Genomic DNA, 16,966 nt, shown 5'->3' on the forward strand with positions numbered 1-16,966 from the left:
GGTTTTTACATGATTATGCATATGTGGATGTGACATTGATGACTTGCAAGTCGGGTATGGCGATACCCTTCAAAATACGATATGTGACTGAAAAAAAAATGAAATTTGAATTCATTGATTTTACATGAAAATGGTGGATGCTCGAAGAAGGCATTTGAGACACAAGGGCTCATCACTGGAATAACGTGTTTGCCGATACGGAATATCGGTACCTGGCTAAGCGATATGTATAATTAACTTCATGTCATTCCCAAATTGGGACTATAGGTAGGAGCTCGAGCCAAGTGATCTTGGGCACTATCATTGGGTCGAGACACCATGCTGTGGGTCTTGAGTGTCTCTCCCTCACTTATACTCTAATCTCGGTGGCAATCGAGGGTCGACAGTTGGTGTAAATTATGTAGGGTATTCCACCTAGCTCAGTTGCATTTCACTACTGTTGAGAAAAACTATTGCATTACACCCATGTGCTTTCAAATGATTTGATACGAAATTGCTTTATAATGGCTCTCAACTATACTTTGTAAAAATATTATGTTTTGTTTTTGATATCTCTATGTGCCAGTACTTTTGTGCTGACCCCCTCCCTTCTCTAACCTCTCAGGTTCAGAGGCCCAGTCTAGGGGTCAAGAGAATCAGTAGAACTTTCAGGCGGAGTTGGAGAGACAAGTGGTGAGCCTTCTATGTTTTGGATGGTCTTACGTCCTGCAGTCCTTTTTATCTTATATTAGTTTTGGGTCTGCTGTGAGCTTTGTCCCAGTTTTCAGGTAGTTACTTGTTTCAGTTATGTAGTAGAAATTTCGCAGACAATTTTTGAGATGTTGATTGAGATTGTGGGACATTATTCCCCATTATTATTTTCATATGATTCTTGACCATGTTTCTGTAACATTATATTTCTTCCGAATTACTTTGATCATATGAATTAGGTGTATGATTACCAGACAGATAGGGGTCTTTCGGGCCTCAATGGTTCGAAATACTAGTCACGGCCAGGCCCTGGTTTGGGTCATGACACTTTATCTATCCTAAACTTCATGACGTGTATTCAAAACGATTAAAGTCATCTATGGAGCTGTAGTGTAGCTAAATTCTTAGTTGATTGATTGTAACTGTTGACTCATCTATCAATAAAATTTCTTCTGTAATTTATTAATTTATTCTGTTTGTGTTGAGTACATTACAAGTGGTATCAGAGCAGCGAACCTATCTCAACTGTGTGTAGTAATTCGATGAAGATGTTTGTGGAATCATCAAATTTTTCTGAATTGGTTGAACAAAACAATGCTAATAGGAGTGCCCACATGAATGGAATTTTAGGAATTGTTGTGGATTTAAAACAATTTCAAAGGTGGTGTGAGGGTTGTACATACAGTGTTGACTGCCAATGTAACTCTTGCATCTATGAGTGTTTACGTAGTGTTGACTGCCAATGCTATTTTTGTCTTAATTTCTGTTCGGGGGAATTGTATAAAGGGGACAACCAAGCTGAGGTAGGTTCTTACAACTATGCTATTGAAAATAACGGTGAGATCAATTTAGGATTCAATGAGGACCAGGTGTTTGATGGATGTCCTCAGTGGGTAGAGTATGAAATTCTAGTTGAACTTTAATCCATCAACAATACAGACACCACAGAGAATGAGATTTTGGACTTACGTCTGTATTCATGACTTACTGTTCTTGATGATATTGAGGATACAATACCGAAATTGATGGGTCTCGATGATCTGCCATACAAGGGACGTAATCTTGAAACAGAGTTTGGTGAAAGGCTATTCGATATAAAGCTGGAACGGCATAGTTTGACAGCATGTTGTGGCCCTCTTACAACTACTGGTTTGCTTCCACATGCTTTGGGTTTTAGTAATTATAATTAGGTTGATACAGGGCAAGTTTTCTAGGAATTCCTCGATTGGATAAAGTCGGGTGTGCATTCATTTAGTCGAGTTTTGATTTTTAGTTATTCCAATGACATTCCATTTCTGCATGTTTTAGACGCTGAAGTAAAGCTACCAACAGTTTCTATGAAATCAGCGGATTGGTGACTTGATTCCTTGTTCATGGAAAAATAAGTTGATGAAGATGCTTTAGGTGGTGCACAACTATTCTTTGTTGCATATATGAGTAAGATGCTTTATTAATTTGATTTCATGAATTGGCGCTTATTGGCCAAACCTCCAATTTAGAAAGGAAAGATATCTATTGTTGATATTCTTGATAATTCCAAGTTTCTGGCTAAAAATGAAGTGTTTGAAATTCCAACCTACTTGGGTGACCTCTTGCTCAAGGATGGAAACAGATTGCTGCATATTATTAAATTCTTTAAACTTGGATATACCTTAGGCGTACACATTTGCAATTGGTTTGATATTACACAGGTTTTATGGACTTTCTTTGATGGGGTAGAGTTGGTTCTTGAAAGTAGGGGTGTTGAGTTTGAAGGAATGCCAAGTTGGGGTAACTCCAAATGGTTAAGGATAAATGTGGCAACAATAAATGAGCAACAGATTGTTCTAGTACTCCATGACAACTTTGTTTTAATCTCCCAACCTTTTACAATATACAGAGAAGTCGGACGATATCAATTCTTAGTTTTCTTTGAGCGGAATGAATTGAAAGGTAGTTCTGGTCACTTCTACGGGGAAAATGGTTGCTTGAGGGGATTTGGTAGACTCGAAGCTACGGGATATACTAGTAATCTTGGTGAATTTATCTTTGAAGACTCCAACCTTGAATTTGTTCCGGAGGAAAAAATCTTACATGTTCCACTTCACCCTGGGGGAAAGTACCTTAGAGCCATTGATTATCCTTACTATTACATGACTTGTATGAAAAGTGACAGATATCTCATAACATTGAGGAGGGAGCTCGTATCACAAACCTATGATGGTGCTTCACTGAAGTGGCTATTTGTATCTTGGTTAGTCAATGAGAAAATTGGGTTATGGAACATGTTCAGAAATATCTTTTATAGCAGCCACAAAGGAATATGAGGCTGCTATAAAAGCATATAGGCAACTTACTAGAACTTTGCTAGGATAACTCTTCCAATTGCATTACTATCATTGGCATTGGCACTTTTGTGGGCATTCAATTTCACCTGCCACGAGCTAGGACAACAGGTAATGTCAACTCATTGCTTTTTCGTGACCTTTAGGACAAGGTCCATTTCAAATGGGAAGGATTGTAATGATACAAAGTAAATGGGTCACGTGGGAGGCACGTGTTTAATGAGCAGAACTATCAAGGGCCAAGATTAGTAGTTCTCTATTCATATCAATGTATCATATTCGTCCAGCTAGGAGCCAGCTGTCAAAATCCGGCTTCATGTTAATAAATACCTAGAGATCCACCTTGCAATGATAGTTATTGATTTACCGGTATACTTCACCCGAAAATTCTCTCTCTATATTCTTCTTCCTCTCCTTCCTTCATTCTTTTTATTTTTTATCCATCCTAAACTTTATTACGTGTATTCAAAAAGCTTGAAGTCATCTGTGGAGCCTTTGTAGCTAAATTCTTAGTTGAATGATTGTAACTTTTGACTCATCTATTAATAAAATTTCTTCTGCAATTTATTAATTCGTTGTGTTTGTGTTGAGTACATTGCATTTTGAGCTGTGTGCCCTTCTCCAACCACCTGAATACCAGGAAATTTTAGAAGTATTTCTCTAGTCTCTTTGGCAAATTGTTCCATCTTCTCCCGTGACAATCCTAAAAAAGTCATAGCTCATTCCCAAACCACTCATTTTTTTCCCAGGATCTCAGATTCACCATGTGTATAAGCTTTTGATTATTTTTCCCGACACGGGATAAACCATGAAAGAAACCAACAGTACTTTCATCTTCCTAGAAAGAGAGAACTTTGTTGTTCAATGTCCACCTCCTATTTCTGGAACTCGGCTTACCAGTTAAGAAGCAAACTCGATGGAGCTATGATTGCAGGCCGATACTTCGGAAACAGCTTCAAAAATAAATGAAGAAATAATATGGTGAGTCGTGTTTTTCTGGTGCCAGGTGGATGTGAGATTATGCATCCTCCCTTGATATCAGATAGGGGCTCTTGCAGCTTCTTGAGATTTATATCTCCAGAGATGAATTCAAACCCTCCATGTTGACGAGGATACATTATTGCTTTGGCACTTAGGGGAACTAAATCCCGCATGGTTCTTGAAAGAGTTGGTTTGGTTTATTTTGTGGGATCAAGCCTATGTGGAAGAAAATGTTATGTGCCAATTTACTTGGAGATCGAGCTAAAATTTGTGGACAAGTTTTAAATTTATTTTTCCTTTTTCTTATTTTGTGCTTGGAGCCTAAATTTAACCATCTATAAAAGGATGGCGTTCTTCATTGTTGAAACCAACCAAAAATTTATAGTTAAATACATTGTAAGAATAGAGAGTAGACAGAGAAATTCTCTTAGGAGTATGGGGGATCTCTCCCCTTTCTTTTTAATAATATAAAGGCGGTTGTTCTCTGGTGGATGTAGGATCATTTTGATACAAACCACGTTAAAACTTGTATTTTTCTCTTATTCTTTATTGCACGTTTTCGTTAACTGTTCCTTCTCCAGAAATAGGAGAATCCTGGACTGCACAAGAATAAAAAAATCTGAAGTTGTTAACATCTCAAGAGTGAAGGAGACTCTCCAGAATATTTTCTTTTATACCTCCCTTGAGTTCTCTGAGCCTACAGATGATAGAAGTTCAAGAATATAAGATTGAACCAAACAGAAATATTAATTTATGCACTGAGAAACCTCACAAACTAATTTCCTTAACTCCAGAAATATTTTAGCATGTTATGCACAAGAAAACTAATTTCTAGGCCGCAACAAACTGAGATAAGTTTCACATTCAAGAACTTATTATAAATCTCTGAGGCATGAAACCAATTGCATTGCCCCAATTCTTATCATACACTGTGTCAAGCACACACCAGCAATCAATGAACCTAGCCTCTAAAAAATATTAGAACCTCAAACTATAGAAAAAACTGCCAGGAACTTCGATTTTACTAGAACATGTGTGGCAGAACAAAATAAAAATTTAGTAAAAGCTTCTATACAAAGTCATTAAGACAAAAGACGGATGCACATGGGAACAAACTGTGCAGATGAATCCCATGTGCATCCGTACAAAAGGAGGGAAGATATACTTGATCTTCAAATGCACATGGGAACAAACTGTGCAGATGAGCCCGATTTCATTATCTAGCACAAGATGGTGGTTCCCTATCTGAAAACCACTTATTGTCCACTCTGCATCATCAAAATAGACGAATTTGTAGAGACAATATTTGATTCCAAGATACATGTCCATTTGGTCAAAAAACTCTTCAGTTTCCTTTTCCAAATCTTCTTTCTCTGGGAGAATAGGTTCCTCATCTTAGAACCTTGATACAATCCAAAATACAAAAGACAAAGTAAACACGAAAACTAGAGGAAACGATAAAATTGAAAATGCGAAAAATAAAGGATAGACATAGAGATGGATAAATAGAAACAAGAAGATAAAGAAAAGGACAAACAAAGGATTTATCAAATCCAATGACCTCCCTTTAGATTACCTACAATCACCTAACTCTAACAAAGACCAAAAGGGAATGAAGGCCCTTAGAACCACCATTTCTAAATAAGAATCAACATAAACTTTTACAAGCTCTCATACTCTCTCAAGAGTTTTCAATATCAAATGTCATCAAAATCTACCCAGGGAAAATTAAAGACAAGCTAATTATAGTCTAAGCCTAGGTTTTTTACAAATGGGCCCAAAAGTGACCCAACCAGGGGGCTGCCCACTTCCACTATGGGTTGTGCCAATTTGGTGATGCACGCTTGTGATTGGCGATTCCCCTTGTATCGCCAAAGGGACAAAATGTCCTTTGGCTATTCCTTTACTTGGTTGGTCCTTCCATGCTCCAAGACACCTTCCAAACACAATGTTTCTCCTTTAGGATATCCTTCCAAGATTACATGAGCTTCAAATCTCTACTCCAAGCATCCATCAAGCCTCTAAGGTTGTAAATCAAGTCCTTTGACAATAAGTCCTCCAACTCCTTATAGGTTGGCTTTGAATGTAAGTCTTTGAGAAGGCTCGGATGGCACCAATGACTCCTAAGACTATATCATTTTGGGAGCTCAAAAGGGACCTCCAAACACGCCCTTGCATCCTTAAGATGATCATGGATTGAATCCTATTTTGTCGACCTTGAGTTATAACTCTTAAAAGGGTGATGCTGATTTGGCTTGTATCATCCTCCCCTTCTTGAATCATAGGGAGAGAAAGTAATAAAAATCTCTTCATGACATGAGGGTTAGCGTTAGAAATTATGATTCTATCACCATGACAAGGATGCACACACTTAACACATAACAAGCATCAAAACAATCAATAAAGGATTTATAACCCTATAAAGTAAAAACTACTTAGCTACTTAAGGGACTTTGACAAAAGGATAAACCAAAAGAATCATGGTAATTAGCCAACCACATCAGTGAACTCACATTGGTTCTATGTTTCAACAAGGATAATACCCTTTTAAAGTCTAGACTCACATAATAATTCCCATAGCTAAGTGCAAGATCACAAATAAGGTTATCCCAAGTTAAGACTCCTCCTAATGCACTAGCTAACTTCAAGTATTAACACTAATCAATTACCATGTGAATGAAAAAACGTGTTAATACTATTCTTACCAAACAAAGATGTGACCTCTATGGCTTTAGAAATCCTAAGAATAACCATGAACCACAATTACATATCTTCTTTGAAAGGAATATTAGAAATGACTTCATACCAAGTTGACGTTTCATGAGGTCTCCTCCATTGGTAATTATCTCAAGACTCCTACCTTGATAAAACATCACAAATAAGTCAACTAAACAATTAAGTTCATCAAGAGAGAGAGAGAAAGTTCTACCTTTAAGCTCAATAGCATCTCTATCCTTTAGGTTATAAGCTTTGGCATAGTGCACATCGAGTGAATGCTCTTTTACCTTCCCAGTGTTCCCTTCTTTAATGAGCATTCTTCTTTGTTGAAAAGCTCTCCCATACGTAACTTGGGTCTATCAAATGGATTATAAATCCCATTGTGGTAAAATTGAATAAGTATCCATGAACATCGGTCAATGCAATATGTATTTTCCCCAAGGGTGTCACTATCACATAAAGACGTACTCTCTATATAACCATAGGCAATATCATACGTAGTAGAGAGTAGAGAAAGGTTTCACACAAATTATCTTTAACTAAGGTTTCCTCATGCATATACTCACTATCTGATTCAATATCTTCACAATAAGTATTCTCAGTAGGGGAAGCATACAAAGAAGAAGTAGAAAATTCTAAAAAATAACACCTTCATTCTCGAGAGAAGAATCCTCAAGTTTGAACAAACCACTACTAGTATCAAGGAGATCATAACTCAAGTCACCACAAGAATCAACTAAATTATGCTCCTCTTCATCAAAAAAAGGTGGGGTCATACGGACGATCAAATTCAAAGGCATCAACACAAAAATAATTACAAATTGGGTTTCTCATATGGTAAAGCAAATCAACATTATCCTCACCCAAATGATTATCATTTTTCCAAAGTGAAAGATATTAATAATTTGATAGTTAGCACAATCTTCACTACTAGATGCCAAACTAGAAGTGATCTCATATATGTTAATCAAGACATTTTTATTTGAGAGAGGATCATCAACCCAATGAGAGAAATTAAAGCATGAAAGTTCACTCTCAAAAAGATACACATCATCTTTCACATAATTTTCATCCACATAATATCTATGAGAAAATCTAATAATAGGGTCTTTTCATATGATATGCTCAAAGAATCACTTCTATTAACATAGTCAACTCTATTAACATCTTTATTAACTTCAGGTTCACTAAGCACTCCATAACCATGTTAAGTAGTAGATTCGATTCACAAACAAGTTGATCAACGAAATTGTATTTACTCATGTCATCATCTAATAAAGGTTTTCCTTAAGACCACATTCTATCTAAAGATTCTCATGATAAGAATAAGAAATATTTTAAACATCAAAGGAATTACCACCTCTAAGTAAGAATCCTACATGACTATCAACAAGATTCACTTCATGTTCATCATAACTAAGTTGAGGTTCATTAAAAGAATCATATAATTCCTCACGTAGCAAATTAATGGCTCACATAAGTCGATTAATGAACATACTGTAACACCCCGTACATTTTAATGCTCAAATAATGTATAAAATGAGCCTTTAGGACCCCAATATCGATGTTTAATCATGTCAAGTTAAGTTTAATAGGTTGGGGTGGTTTAGACTTAAAAAAATGGGTTTGCATCACAAAAAAGGCACCCCACGATGGATCCATGCCGTAGAGGGGCCTAAAAATGATCACTACCTTGATACCGCACAAGGGTCTGCATTGCGGACCTCCCATATCTCGCTAGGGGTCGCACTGCAAACCTCCTGGTCCTTGAAGGGGGCCGCACTGTGAACCCCCTCCTATGCATAAAAAATTGCTCTATTTTGAAATATTTTAAGGGCATTGGTGTCTTTTCACATCCTTAAATTATTCCCAATTTATTATGGATGAAATATAGGTCCTTAAAAACGTTTTACACCTTAATAAATCTCTAATTATCACCCCGATAGAAAGAGAGCAAGAAACTACCTAGGGTTTTAGAAATTCTAAGCTCCAAGGGTCAAATTACTCTATGTTCTTGTTGTTCTCACTCTATGTAGAACTACATTAACTCTCATGGGCATAAGTTTACTGATTTAATAAGCTTTGAAAATGTATATGTATGTATATGTAATGAGTTTTGGAAAATCATTTGAAAATCATGAATCATGAACCCATTTTGATGAAAGTATGTATTTATCAATGGATTTTTTCATAAAATTGAGTTATATTCATGTTTATATATGCTATGAGTTTTCAATAATTTACTTGAGAGAATGATTTATGATATTTCCTCTCATTCATGATGAATCTTCTTGCATTAAAATGTTATTGGTTGTTCAAGTGTGTGATTAAAGTCTTGAGTTAAATGTTTTTTCTATTAATGTTGAATTGACAAGGTTTTATGTTCTAAGAGTGGTTATTTTCCTTACTTTCTAAATGCTCACTCGTGCTAAATAAAATATTTTATGTGATTTATGCAAGAGATGGCCACTATTTGTTAGAGTCTTGAAAAGAGAATGTTTTTGCATGAATTATTATATGCTATTTTAAATTAAGAACTCTCGTGTGATTTTTACCTCTTTTGGTAATCATTAACATATTTTTGAATGAGAAAGGCTATGGATATGTTATGATATGATATAGCTTGCAAGTGTAGGTATGATGATACCTATTATAGAATGCCCTTAACATGAAAGAAAAGAATGTTCCAAGCATGAAGTATAATTTTAAAAGACTAAAAATGAGCTTAAAAAGAGCTAGATGGTTACCTAAAGAAGGCATGAGTTCAGATAAATCATTTTTGAAAATCGTATTTTGCCGATGCGGATTTTATAATATGTTATTCAACAAGTAGGATAACATGGTATGTCAGTAAGGAAACATACTTTTTCATGACATGGTATATCAGTAAGGAGGCATACTTTGTTTTTACTACATACCCCAATCCTTGCAGCAAACTTGGATTGGGGTCTTGCCTCCAAGTTAAAGGCGGATTCTATATAACCTATGGGATTTTTTTGTATGTAGGGTGTACCATCTAGTTCAGAAGTAAAACAAAGGGTATTGTCTATATTTCACATGAATGATTTTGTCAATGTTTTAACATGAATGATTTGAAACTCTTAAATTATGCCCTATATTTTTGTATCTACTAGTTAAATGTACGCGCTTTACACATGTATATCATGTTAATATATTATATTTATTTTTGTCTTAGTGTACGTGATTTTCATGTGTCTACCATCGAGCAATAAAATTATATATAAAAAAAAATTAGTAAAAAAATAAAAATTGATGTTCAAATAAATAATATAATCAATTTGAATGTCAATATATTTGGTCTTTGCCAAAATTTATAACTAAACTTGTTTATCTAAAATTGGTCTTATAAATAATTGATGTCCGCCTCAATAGCCTAAATTTTCTTACCTGAACGTCAAGAGCTCAAGCAAGTAATTCTTTTATATAAAAAGGTAAGCAATTCAAGACTAAAAAAGAGAGAAAATTCTTTCATTAGAGAATATACCTAATAAAACATTTCTTCATCTCAGTCGTTATCATATGTAAAATACTCAAATGCTTGCCAGATTTGACATTGAATCTCCGGATCATATTGGTAATGTCATAAATCGCAAATCAATATAGGTTGTGGAGGAATGATTGAAGTCCATCAATTCTTAATTGGTTGTGTAAGATTCTTAAACATCAATGTACATAGCACTGATTAAACAAAAGAAGACCTCTAAAATTAATATGCCTTCAAAATTTTGTTCATCAACAATGTCAATATTATCATTGTTCATCCATTTTCAATATACCTAAAAAATTAGTGTAAAACAACTCAAATATTAATCAATGTAGTTTTTCGATATAAAAAAGAACTAACAACTATTAGATTAAAACAACCTATTAATAAATATACATGGACCTTGCAACAATGAAAGTTGCTTACTGGACGTGCGTGCATGGTTGCATGACTCCCAGTAGTTGCTAGCTCCATGACCGTGCACTAATCGAGTATTCCTATAACAAATCTAATTCTATGTCAGCCCTTAACCATAAACCTTTTAGGTATGAATTTTTGTAAGCTTTTGTAGGTAACATTACCCGTACGAAGGCCATCCAACAAATACCAATATCACAAAAACATTAAGAATAGATCTGCTACCAAAAGAAACTTATTTTACAACAATTCTAATTCATTAAATTGAAAGAAAATACAATCAAAGGAAAATTAAGAGTTATAATATGTAAAAATATAGAACGTGGCCTTATTTAAAGAATATCACTCAAATTCTAAACCTAAAAAAATTCTAATCCTTAATATATGAAAGAAAATTAAATTATATTAACCTAATAAAATTAAATAATTCTGCACCTCTTACGTAGTTTGATTAGAAGTCGTCAGGGATACTTCCGATATTTATTGTTATTTACGTAGTTTGATTAGATGTTGTCCGGGATACTTACGATATTTATTTTTATTTCAATGTGAAGTCTTTATATTCTATTCATATTGGTTTCCTTCATAACTTCAGTTTTACCTATTTTTAGTAAGTCAGATACGCAGCCTATTTTTTTGGGTCAAACCTATTTTATTTGGAAAAGGATTTCATGCCCTTTTTTTAATTTGTAATAAATTCATTATAGTTAATATTTGATATCAGGAAAAAGGTAAAAAGACAATTTTATCTATTACAAAGACTTTTAATGAAGGCAAAAAGTTCAAATCATATTTCTAAGGGTGTTCACGCTTATAATATATTATACAGATTATAGATTATAGATATATTATGCTAAATTGATTTCACGATGCTCTCTATTATTTTACATGAAATCTACAATATTTTTGGTTAGTTTTGCATACCAAGTATTGACCACCAATAATACAGGTTTTGAGGCACAATCCCGTGGTGAAGCTCAACAACAAATTACTCCTAGATATTTAGAGTTGTTGAGCCTCCCTTACTCTGAAAGGCATTCTATATTTATGTTAGTTTAAATTATTTTTATGGTTTGGCTGGGGGCCTTGTCCCGGCCTAGACAGACTAGTAATTTAGTAGAGGCTCGGTAGATTGGTTTAGACTAAATTCGGGTTTCATGGATTGATGTTATGATGTAATTTAATTTGATAAGAGCCTTCCATGTTTTCATTTTATTTCTCATTCTTTTACTTCGTATGGACTACGCTTGTGATAGTATTTTTGAAGATATTTTTGAACCCTTCTCTGTCTCTAATCATGTTGGTGACTCTATTATTGATAGAATAGTTTATAGAAATTTTGTGGTGTCTGTTTTCCATTGGGATACTATGGCTGATCTTGTAGAACTTGATATGGTTGATTTTGATACTATTCTGTCAACGGATTGGCTCCATTAATGTTATGCTACATTAGATTGTAGAACTAGAAGTGACACTTTCTATTTTCCTAATGATCCAGTTATAGAGTGGGAGACGAATTCTTTTGCACCTAAAGGGATGTTCATATTTTATCTTATAGCTCATAAACTCATATCTAAGGGCTGTTTATATCATTTTGTTCAGGTTAAAGATTCTAATGCTACAAATAGTTCTCTTCAGTCAGGTCTAGCAGAGAATGAGCTCCTAAAAGTCTTTCCTAACGACCTCTCTGGGATACCCCCAGATAGAGAGATAGACTTTGTTATTGACCTCTTAACAGACCCTCAACCTATTTTCATTACACCATATAGAATGGCTCCTGCAGAATTCAAAGTGTTGAAAGAGCATTTAAAAGACATTCTGGATGAAGTCTTTATTCTTTTTAGTATCTCTCTCTGGGGCGTTCTTGTGCTCTCCATGCTTAAGAAAGATGGCACCTTCTGTATGTACATTCATTACCATTAGTTGAACAAAATCATGGTTAAGAATAAGTACCCTCTTCACAGAATCAATGATTTTTTTAACAAACTTTACGGTGCTAGATGTTTTCTAAAATAACTTTCGTTTGGGTTATCATTATGAATTCCTAGTCATGTCTTTTGGACTGACTAATACCCCCTCAACATTTATGGACCTCATGAATAGGGTGCTTTATCAGTTTTTTTGATTATTTTTTATAGTTTTTAATGATTATATATTTATTTACTCTATGAGTGAGGAAGATCATTCCAATCTCCCCTAAATCATCCTTCAGACACTAATGGACCATGAGTTATAAGCCATGTTTTGTAAGTTTGAGTTTTGCCTTAGTACAATAGCTTTTCTGGGGCATATTATTTCTAGTGAAGGAAATAAGGTTGATCCCAAAAAAGGTTAATCCGGTGAGGAAATGTCTCAGACCCATGACTTCAACCGACATCCAGAGCTTCTTGGGTTTGGCAGGATACTGTAGGATGTTAGAGAGTTTTTCATTCATAGTTGCTCTACTTACCAGGTTGACTCAGAAAAAGATAATGTTTTGCTAGTCTGAAACTTGTGAGAATAGTTTTAAGAGATTGAATAAAAAGATGACTATTGTACCAGTGTTGACCCTTCCTAAGTTTACAGAGGGTTGTGTTGTGTACTGTGATGCATCCCTAGTGGGACTTGTGTGTGTACTTATGAAATATTATAAGGTGGTAGCCTATGCATCTAGGCATTTGAAAGCCCATGAGAAAAACTATCCTACCCATGACCTAGAGTTGGGGGCTGTGGTTTTTGCTCTAGAAATTTGGCATCATTATATTTGTGGGGTACATTTTGACATCTTTACTAATCATAAGAGTTTGCAGTATGTATTCACCCAAAAGGAGCTAAATCTCAGGCAAAGACGGTGGTTAGAACTATTGAAGGATTACAACATGAGCCTCCACTATTATCTAGGTAAAGCTAATGTGGTTGCTGATGCTTTTAGCAAGTTTTCCATGGTAGTATTTATCATGTGGAGGATAGAAAGAGGAATTTATTTAAGGATATTCATTGGCTTGCTAATCTCAGAGTTCGACTCCTAGACTCTGAGGATAGAGGTTTGTTCATCCGAGGTAGCTAAGTTCTCCTTGTGTGCCAAAGTTAAGGAGAAACAAGTCAAGGATTCAATATAAATACAGATCAAGGAAGATATTGGGCAACAAAAATAAAATTAGAGGAGATGGTATTTTAAGATACCAAGGTAAGTTCTGCGTTCCAAATATGGATGGTTTGTGAGAAAGGATTATTGATGAAGCTCATAATTCTAGGTACATTGTTCATACTGGCTCTACTAAAATGTATCATGACCTCATGGAGATCTATTGATGGAATAACATGAAAAGAGATATCGCTAACTTTGTATCCAAGTGTTTAAATTGTCAACAAGTTAAGGTGTAGCATTTGAGGACATGTGGCAGTTCCCAAGACATACATTTGCCTTTATGGAAATGGGAGATGATCAACATGGACTTTATTATGGGACTTATGCGATCCAGAAACCAATATGATTCTATTTGGGTAATTGTTGATAGTATGATTAAGTCTGCTAACTTTTTTCCTATGAGGACTAATTATTTAGGGGATGATTATGCGAAGCTATACATTTAGAAAATCATCCGATTACATGGGTCTCCAGTATCCATTATATCCTACTGAGGTACGCAGTTCTCATCTTAGTTTTGGCAATCTCTTTAGAAAGGTTTGGGTACACAAGTGAACCTTAGTACCGCTTTCTACCCTCAAATGGATGTGCAGGTGGAACGTACCATTTAGACCTTAAAAGACATGATAAGGGTTTGCGTGATTGACTTTAAGGGTAGATGGATAGGTCACTTGCCTCTAATATAATTTTCTTGTAATAATAGCTACCACTCTAGCATCCAAATGGTTCCTTTTGTGGTTCTCTATAGATGGAGGTTTAGATCACCGATTGGTTGGTATGAGGTGGATAAAACTCATTTGTTTGGACCTTACCTTGTTCATCAAGTGATGAAGAAAGTAAAAGTCATTATAGAGAGACTTAAAACTACCTCAAGTCAACAAAAGACCTATGATTATGTGAGAAGAAGGGAGTTAGAATTTGAGTTTTTCTGATTGAGTGTTTCATAAAGACTCCCCTATGAAGGGATTCATGAGATTTGGGACGAAAAAAAACTTAGTCCTTATTAAATAGGTCCTTACCAGATTGTGAGGAGAGTTGGTGAAGTTTCTATGAGTTAGATTTTCCTACAATTTTAGCTTCAGTTCACCCTGTCTTTCATGTATCGATGCTTAAGAAATTTGTATGGGATCACTAATTGGTGTTTCCTATTGAGGATATTGGTGTAATAGACTTTTTGTCATATGAAGAAGTACCCATATCTATATTGGATCGTCAAGTTCAGAAGTTAAGAAGTAAGGAAATAACTTTGGTTAAAGTACTGTGGAGGAACCAAAAGTTGAGGAAGCTACTTGGGAGTCGGATGAGGATATCCATGCAGGATACCAGTCAATCTTTGAATCCATGGATGATAGTATGGTAGGTATTAATCCTATCTTGCTCATTTTATCCCTTATAACTCCTTAAATCTTACTTATTGTGTTCTGTATCATCATTCGAGGATGAATGATCGGGGGAGGGGCTGGATTATGTAACACCCCATACTTTTTAATGCTAAAATAATGCATAAAATGAGCCTTTAGGATCCCAATATCAATGTTTAATCAGGTTAAGTTGAGTTGAATGGGTTGGGGTGGTTTAGACGTAAAATAATATGCTTGCATTGTGAAACAGGCACTCTGTGATGGTTCCATGCCATGGAGGGCCCCACAAATGATCACTTCCTCGAGATCACGCCAGGGTCCACTTCACGAACATCACAAATCATGCTGCAAGCCCCCTTCCATGTGTCCAAAATTGTTCCATTTTAAAATATTGTAAGGGCATAGGGGTCTTATCACATCCTTAAACCTTTCCCAATTCATTATGGATGAATATAGGGACTTAAAAACATTTTACACCTTAGTAAATCCTTAATTATCACCCTAATAGAAAGAGAGAAGGAAACTACCTAGGATTTGAGGAACTCTAAGCTCCAAGGGTCAAATTACTCTATGTTCTCATCGTTCACAAGGTATGTAGAACTATACTAACTCTTATGGGTGTAAGTTTACTGATTTAACAAGCTTTAAAAATGTATATGTATTTATATGTAATGGGTTTGGGAAAACTATTTGAAAATCATACATCATGAACCCATTGATGAAAGTATGCAACTATCTTGGGGTTTTTCCATAAATATGAGTTATATTCATATGTATATATGCTATGAGTTTTCGAGAATCGATTTGAGAGCATGATTTATGATATTTCCTCTCTTTCATGATGAAACTTCTTGCATTAAAATGTTATGGGTTGTTCAAGTATGTGATTAAAGTCTTGAGTTAAATGTTTTTCTATCAACGTTAATTTGACAATGTTTTATGTTCCAAGAAAGGGTATTTTCGTTACTTTCTAAATGCTCATTCATGCTAAACGAAAGATTTGATGTGTTTTATGCAAGAGATGGCCACCATTTATTAGAGTCTTGAAAAGAGAATGTTTTTGCATGAATTTTTATATGCTATTTTGAATTAAGAACTCTCATGTGATGTTTAACTCTTTTTGTGGTCATTAACATATTTTTGAATGGGAAGAGCTATGGATATGTTATGATATGATACTACTTGCAAATGTAGGTATAACAATACCTATTATGGAATGCCCTTAACATGAAAGAAAAGAATGTTTCAAGCACGAAGTATAATCTTAAAATACTAAAAATAGGCTTAAAGAGAGTTAGATGGTTACCCGAAGAAGGCACGAATTTAGATAACTCATTGTCGAAAATGATATTTTACATATGCTGGTTTTATGATATGTTATTTGATAAGTGGGATAACATGGTATTTTAGTAAGGAGACATACTTTGTGTTTATTACCTACCCTAATCCTTGCGGAAAACTCAGATTGGGGGCTTGCCACTGAATTAAGGGTAGATTTCATATAGCACGTAAGATTGTTTGTATGTTGGGTGTACCATCTAGTGAGGGTGTATCCTAAAGGGATGAGTCACCCTCCATTAAGATTGAGTACCCTGCATCCTTGATCCAATGCTATGATTAATTGAATATAATAGGATCCCGCAATGTTTTCAGTTTATTTTTTGTGCTTTTACTTTTTACGGACTATACTTATGATAATATACTAAGGGGACTCTCATGACTTTATGGTTGGGGATGCCGTTGTGGCCAGGGTCTCGGATCAGCTAATTACACATACTTTCACAAGTTATAGGCAATTTATGACAACATTGACTCACCTTAATTTCCACAAGGGTCAACTAGT

General features: G+C 35.0%; 1 pseudogene; it reads right to left on the minus strand.

The window, feature by feature from the left end:
• Positions 1-5,390, minus strand: part of LOC107871661 — a 16,753-nt pseudogene extending 11,363 nt beyond the window's left edge.
• Between the last annotated feature and the right edge of the window lie 11,576 nt (positions 5,391-16,966).

This window comes from Capsicum annuum, chromosome 5 (assembly GCF_002878395.1).
Source record: "Capsicum annuum cultivar UCD-10X-F1 chromosome 5, UCD10Xv1.1, whole genome shotgun sequence".
NCBI classification, from domain to species: domain Eukaryota; kingdom Viridiplantae; phylum Streptophyta; class Magnoliopsida; order Solanales; family Solanaceae; genus Capsicum; species Capsicum annuum.